Here is a 6,556-nt window from a genome sequence, read left to right on the forward strand (position 1 = left end):
AGGAGTGAAGACCCAGAGGGGATAAGAACCCCATAGGAAGACCAACAGTCAGCTAAACTTGATGCTTGGGCACTCTCAGAGACTGGGCCACCAACCAAAGAGCATCCACAAGCTGAACATGTCCCCCTGCACTTACATAGCAGATGTGAAGCTCAGTCTCCATGTGGTTCCCCCAAAACAGGAGTTTGGGCTATTTCTAAAACTGCTGCCTTGTGTGGCCTCAGCGGAAGAGCATGCACCTAACCCCGCAGAGTTATTGCACCAGAATAGGTGGATACTTCAGGGAGGGCAGGTCCTACCCTCTCAGAGGAGAAGGGAAGAGAGGATGGAGGGAGGGACTGTGTGTGAGTGTGTTTGTGTGTGTGTGTGTATGTGTGTGTGTATACAGCAATTAATTAAATAAGCTCTCAGTGATCACAGATACATTGACAAGAACATGAAATTAGAATTCAGGAAAACATGAGTGCAAAACTCACTCCCCACCTCCTCTTTTAAATGTTCAAGTCTGGAACCACCTCTTCAGTTCCTTATTACTCTCTAGGTGTTTGGGCCAGCTTTGTCATTTTTCTCTGCAAGCTAAGTAATTAAAAGGCAGAAAAAAATCTCAAGCACAACTGATAACAGCGGGGGGGGGGGGATCTCAGACACAACAGCAGGCAGAACAGATGGAAAATACTTTTGTTAAAGGTGAAGATGTGCACAGGCCCAGCAAGGGACACGGAGACAGAGACCTCCTACAAAGCAGAGGGGACACCCAGGAAGCCAAAGCTCTGCCTCTCGTCTCATGCTGGGGCTTTTAAGAGTATTTGTTGGGCTGGAATAAGGGTCTTCTCCTAATTTTAGGGTTGGTCAGTTTGAACAAAGACAGGGAAGTTGACAGGCCCATATCTTTAGGTAAACGTGTCCTAGTCAGGCCTTAAACTCCTCAGACAGGTCTCAGGACAGAGGGGCCAGGAGGAACCCAGAAAAACAGTTTGCCAAATTTTCTAAATCTGTGATTTTTTTGTCTGCCTGTACCAGGGCCTTCCTCTCTACAAAATGGTGACTCTAAACATGATTTTTTAGGAAATGAGAAAATTTGGACCTATAGATGTAGTTTGGGAGGCGCAAGAAGCCCTGAGTTTAATCCTGTAATCTCAACATCCAAGAGGATCAGAAGTTTAATGTTATCTTCTGCTATATACAGAGTTCACAGTCCGGAATACAGGAAACCCTGTCTCAATCAATCAAGTAATCAATCAATCAATCAATCAATAAAAAGAAAACAAAATTTTTCATTTTAATTTAGAAGGAATTCATTTACTTAGTGATACATATTTAAAATCAGGCACCAATATGCAATGTCAAGTTACACTTAAAAACAAATTTGCTTTCATGATTTTTTTTCCCATTTCTCTGCCTCTTCTTTTACTCCATTCAAGAAACAGATGCTGAGCTCTCCCTATGTGCACGTTTTCTTGTTGGGCACCAGGAAAACAAATGGATCAGACAGGGGTCCCACCATTAAAAGGTAAACAACTATTTCAACCAGGTTTCTGCCTCTTACTAGCAGTGTATTCCCAGACAAGTTATTTAACTTCTCTGGACATGGCTTTTTATATACCTAGAATTTAAGGCAGAGTATTTGCCATAATTGAGGTCAGGATGAGCAAGAAAGAAATAGCAGTTCCACCTTTGAATATCAGTGTTGCAGATTTAATCCATCCTTGCAGCTATAGCAAAATACCACTTATGGATCAGGTAATTTATAGGCAAGAGACATTTCTTTTTCTCAGTTTGAAGGGTTACATCAGGACATTATGAAGAGGATTGGCTTCTTCCAAAGTTTGCTTGTGGCTTCAATATGGTGTTTCTTATGTTAGTCTGTCTGCCTGTTTCTTTTCCATCCCCCCTTTAAACAGGCCACTAACCTGTTCAACTGAACTGGTCTCCAAATAGAGTCACACTTTGAGATACTAGGAATTAGAATTATTTTTCAGAGGGTATACAATTTATCCCTTAATGTTGACTGTATGATCTTGGCCAGGTCACTTCTGAATCCATTTTTCCTGGGATAAATGGAAATAAAGTTAATTTTTTTTTCCATTTTTTATTAGGTATTTAGCTCATTTACATTTCCAATGCTATACCAAAAGTCCCCCATACCCACCCACCCACCCCCACTCCCCTACCCACCCACTCCCCCTTTTTGGCCCTGGCGTTCCCCTGTACTGGGGCATATAAAGTTTGCGTGTCCAATGGGCCTCTCTTTCCAGTGATGGCTGATAAAGTTAATTTTTATGGAAAATATTTTATTTAATTTTTTCATACAATATATTTTGATCACATTCTTTCCCCTCCCTTAACTTATCCCAGATCATACCTGCCTTCCTACCAACCCACCTTTATGTTCTTTCTCTCTCAGAAAACACAACAAAATAACAAGGAAAAGGGAAGTGGCCATAAAGTTAATTTTTAAAATACTTTGTAACTAGCAGCTTCTGACCACAAATTTTGGTGGCTGCATTTCTAGAGCACAGTCCTAAAAGCCTTGATTGTTACAAGTATTAACCTAACCCTTCAGCTTCTGGATTTTGTGTAGAAATTCAAAGTAAGAAAGATACCATAGACAGTTCAGGGAGGCTTTAATAGTCAGGAAGGCTGATACCAATCAGTACAGTTATTTTTAAATATTTTAAAACCTGTATCTTTGTATTTAAATACCAGTTTTAGTAGAAATGGTTTCTATGTAGTCAGCATATTTACACACACACACACACACACACACACACACACACACACACACACACACAGAGTGACCTCTTTCCCAAACACTCACCCTTGTTTTTCTAAGGCTTTATTCTTCTCTTAATATTTTTTGGGGGGGGTGGTTGCACTAACCAATGTTCTGTGAAAGTCTTTGCTAGAAAACAGGAAAGCGTCATCTTCTAAGTCAGAGAAAGTATCTGTCATCTTATAAGAAGACACTGACTTGACACTTATTTCCCTACAATCCAAATGTCTTTGGATAAGGAAGATAGGGAAGGTTACCTTTCACTTGGCTGAGTACCATGGGCCCCACAACTTACCTCCTGACTTTTGTTGCTCCTCACCCCTGATTTGCCAATATGATGGAAGAGCCTTATCTTAGGAGTGAAGTTGTTGCAGGATCCTTAAGAAGAACTTGAGATGAGAAGAGAAAATATTAGATTTGTGGAAAGGATATTGCCCAACCTCACAGAGTGAGTGGAAAATAAAATCAGTTTTAGTATCTTAGCATACCTAGGGCTGAAGCAAGAATTTTCTGGAAAACTGAAGAAGAGGCAGGGGGGATACCACATCATGATGGCAGCAAGCTACAGAAATGGCTTTGGAGGTAGAGCTTCTAGGACATTCTAGAAAGTTCTTTACAACCAGCTCTTAGATCATTTGATGGTAGTAGTCACAGTAATGTTCACTTAGATCAGGATTGGAGGGGACCAGTATCATCTTATCTCTCTTTGATGAAATCATGAAATCAAAGCTTATGAATTTTGCAAGAGAGGGAGCTGAAAGTTCAACATCTTGATCTGAAGGCAACCAGGAGAGACCAACATCCAGACAGGTAGGAGGAGGGTCTCTTCAACAATGGGTGGAGCCTCAGCATAGGAGGAGACATCTAAAGCCCACCCTCATAGTGACACACTTCCTCCAAGGGCCACACCTACTCCAATGAAGCCATATTTCCTAACAGTACCACACCTTTGAGCCAAGCATATTCAAACCACCATAGAGTGATATTGATATCTCATTTAGGTTAAGAAGTGTTGGTGATAGTGTTAAGAGAAAGGCACTATTCTACACAACCAGGATAGAAATTAGGCCATCATAAGCAGAACATCTAAATCTGATAGCCAAGAATTAAAATCTTACTTTAAGTTTAATTTCTTTCAATATGGGTGAAACTAAGTATTTTTATTAGTCCGCAGCACTGCCATCCCTCACTTCCTTCCTTTTCTTTTTAAACAATTTTTATTGGAGACATTTTAGGCTCACAAAAAAATGGAAATGTATAAAAATGTGACATATATGTCCTGCCCCACACATGCATAGCCTTCTCTATTGTCACTCCCCCCCCCACATTTGCTACTGTTGGTGAGCCTACATTTTAAAATAGTTATCACTAAAGGTATGTAATTTACCTTTGACTTAACATTTGGTACTTATTGTACATTGTATGATTTTGGATAGATGTATATTATCAACCATACTTCATGATATATTAATACCATACAGAGTAGTTTACCTGACTTAAACATCCTGTGTCCTACCTATTTCTCATATAACCCCTTATAACCAGTGATTTGCTTTCTAATCAGGTTTTAAAATTTTGTTCAAATATATAATTAGAACTATATGCATATGTATACATGTATATATGTTATATATATATTTGTGTAAAGTGATGAGTTTCATGACACTTTTGTTCAAGTATGTCATATATATTTTGACTTTATTCAATTCCCATTACCTTATTGTTCTTGAAGTAGATAAAGTATAAAAGACTACTTATTAGATACTGATTTATTTAGTGATTTTCTTAAAGCACTACTTGAATTACATATTTGGCAAGAGTGACTTTGCTACCTGGAACAGAATGACCTGGAGAAACAGCTGAAACTATCAGCTATTGCTTGTAACAACCTGCTGACTGCCACACACTCTTCTGAAAAAGCTTTCTTGCTTGCCTACCCCAACTTGTGGTTTTAGAGTGTAAAATAGGAACTCAATCGGAACCCATACCAAAACCTTTCAGGAGCTATCCCTGCTTTGGTCCACTAGTGTCTATTACTCTTTTATTGGTGTCAGAGTGCTTATTCTAGAAAGATTCTTGCAACATCCTGTCTCCTTTCCTCCTCCTATCAGTTCCCTTCCTCCCCCTTCTCTCTATAGAAGATACACACATACACACACATGTAGGGTTATGGATCCAGCGTCTGCTCTGCCACAGGACTTGGCTGATCAGGGAGACAGTACACGGGAAGTTGACCGTGCTTACCCCACACTGTCACTGCGTGGGTGATAGGCTGTAGGTCAGCCCTTGGGACACTGTCCCGGGGTGGGGGAGCACAGTCTGAGGCACAGAACAGCTGGAGCAGTTTTGCGGGTCCCCTGGCCTGCAAGGAGGCTGACCCAGCTGGATCTTGGGCTCATGGACCCCCAGGTGTTGCGGAAGAGGTGAGAACAGAGTAAGGAACCCCGAAGGCTGGATCTAGCCCCAGGACCAGGGTTGGTGGTGGGGTGGAAAGGGTGGTGCTCTGACTGGTCCCATGGTGGAGAATCCTTTGGCTTGGGCTTGGTGCCAGCCCTGGCTGGGAGCACAGAGAGGCCTTCTAAGGGAGATTAGATGGCGGCTCTATAGGTGAAGGCCTCCATGGCTCCCCAGGGTGGATCCCGATGAAAAGAGACGGTCCATGGTTTTAAGGCATTTATTGTCATGGCAGAAAGTGGATGAGTAAAACTATACCCACTTCTCAGGGTGGGCCTGAGATTAAATACCTTCTGCAAGGAGGAGTGTCTGGGAAGGAAAGCTTATTGTCTAAGCCTCCAGGCCTTTGGGTAACTCATTAAAATGGAGATCTGTCTTGAGCCTACGTGACCACAGGTCATGTCTTCTACAAGTGGAGGGGCTTGGGGCACTGTCCTTATGTGACTGATGGCCACAAATCTATGGGGGGCTGTGGCTAGTGACAGGAGCCTGGTGCCCAGGGATCAGGTGAAGCACCTTCCCTTTATTATGCTTTATTCATGATATAATTACCTGAGTTATTTTCTTTAATACATTAAGAATCACATCAAAAATTTTATGTACTTTTTTCTCTAACGTGTCAAACATAATTAAGAAAACTCAACAAGAAAAAGTAAGTCCATATACATCCTGGGGTCAAGGATTTGCTTCACAAATCACACGAACACTGATCTCAGTCAGACAGGGATCATTTATTGAGCTTATGCCCAAGGACTGGTCAACTTAGGAGCTGAACTGAGACGCTGAGTCAAGATCCTATAAGTCAGAGATCCATAAATATCTGTGCCAAGTTATTTAACCAATCAGGATTTAGGGATAGGGGATTTTCTTAGGAACATATCTTTGTTGTACACTTATTCTGTTCCCATTGGTTGGGGAATTCAACTGTGGCAGAGGACTTACCTTGTCTAATATTCATGTCTTAAATTTGCCAACCAGGATGTCAGGCACCCATGTCCATGTCTCTTTCTGGCAAGTAGGATGTCAGTTCCCAGGGAGATCTTGAGAACTTAAACTTTGCTTGACCCCTATTCAAAATGGAAGTATTATTTTAAATAGTGTCTTATATTGGCACAAGTGTTTCTCTACATGGGGGCCTATCCCCAGGGGCAGTGTATAAAAGCAAAAACTAGAAAAGCTTATACACAAAAGCAGGAAGTGCTGCCTGGCAGCTGGTTAGGGTCCAGGCTTATTGTGGCTAAATATACAAAACAGTTCAAACTGACTTCTATTGTGATTGGTTTCCAAGAGCACAGAATGTAACAGAATGTGTAATCAAATTGGGCATGA

The 6,556-nt window shown here is 41.3% G+C and overlaps 1 long non-coding RNA gene across 1 annotated transcript; it reads right to left on the reverse strand.

The window, feature by feature from the left end:
- Nucleotides 1–1,495: 1,495 nt before the first annotated feature.
- On the reverse strand, nt 1,496–6,288 carry Gm41897. Its single transcript, XR_878162.1, has 3 exons — nt 6,170–6,288; nt 3,069–3,162; nt 1,496–2,048 (listed from the first exon to the last, which is right to left on the reverse strand). It is a non-coding gene; the product is annotated as a predicted gene, 41897 (long non-coding RNA).
- Nucleotides 6,289–6,556: the final 268 nt, after the last annotated feature.

Source organism: Mus musculus, chromosome X, assembly GCF_000001635.26.
Source record: "Mus musculus strain C57BL/6J chromosome X, GRCm38.p6 C57BL/6J".
NCBI classification, from domain to species: Eukaryota; Metazoa; Chordata; class Mammalia; order Rodentia; family Muridae; genus Mus; species Mus musculus.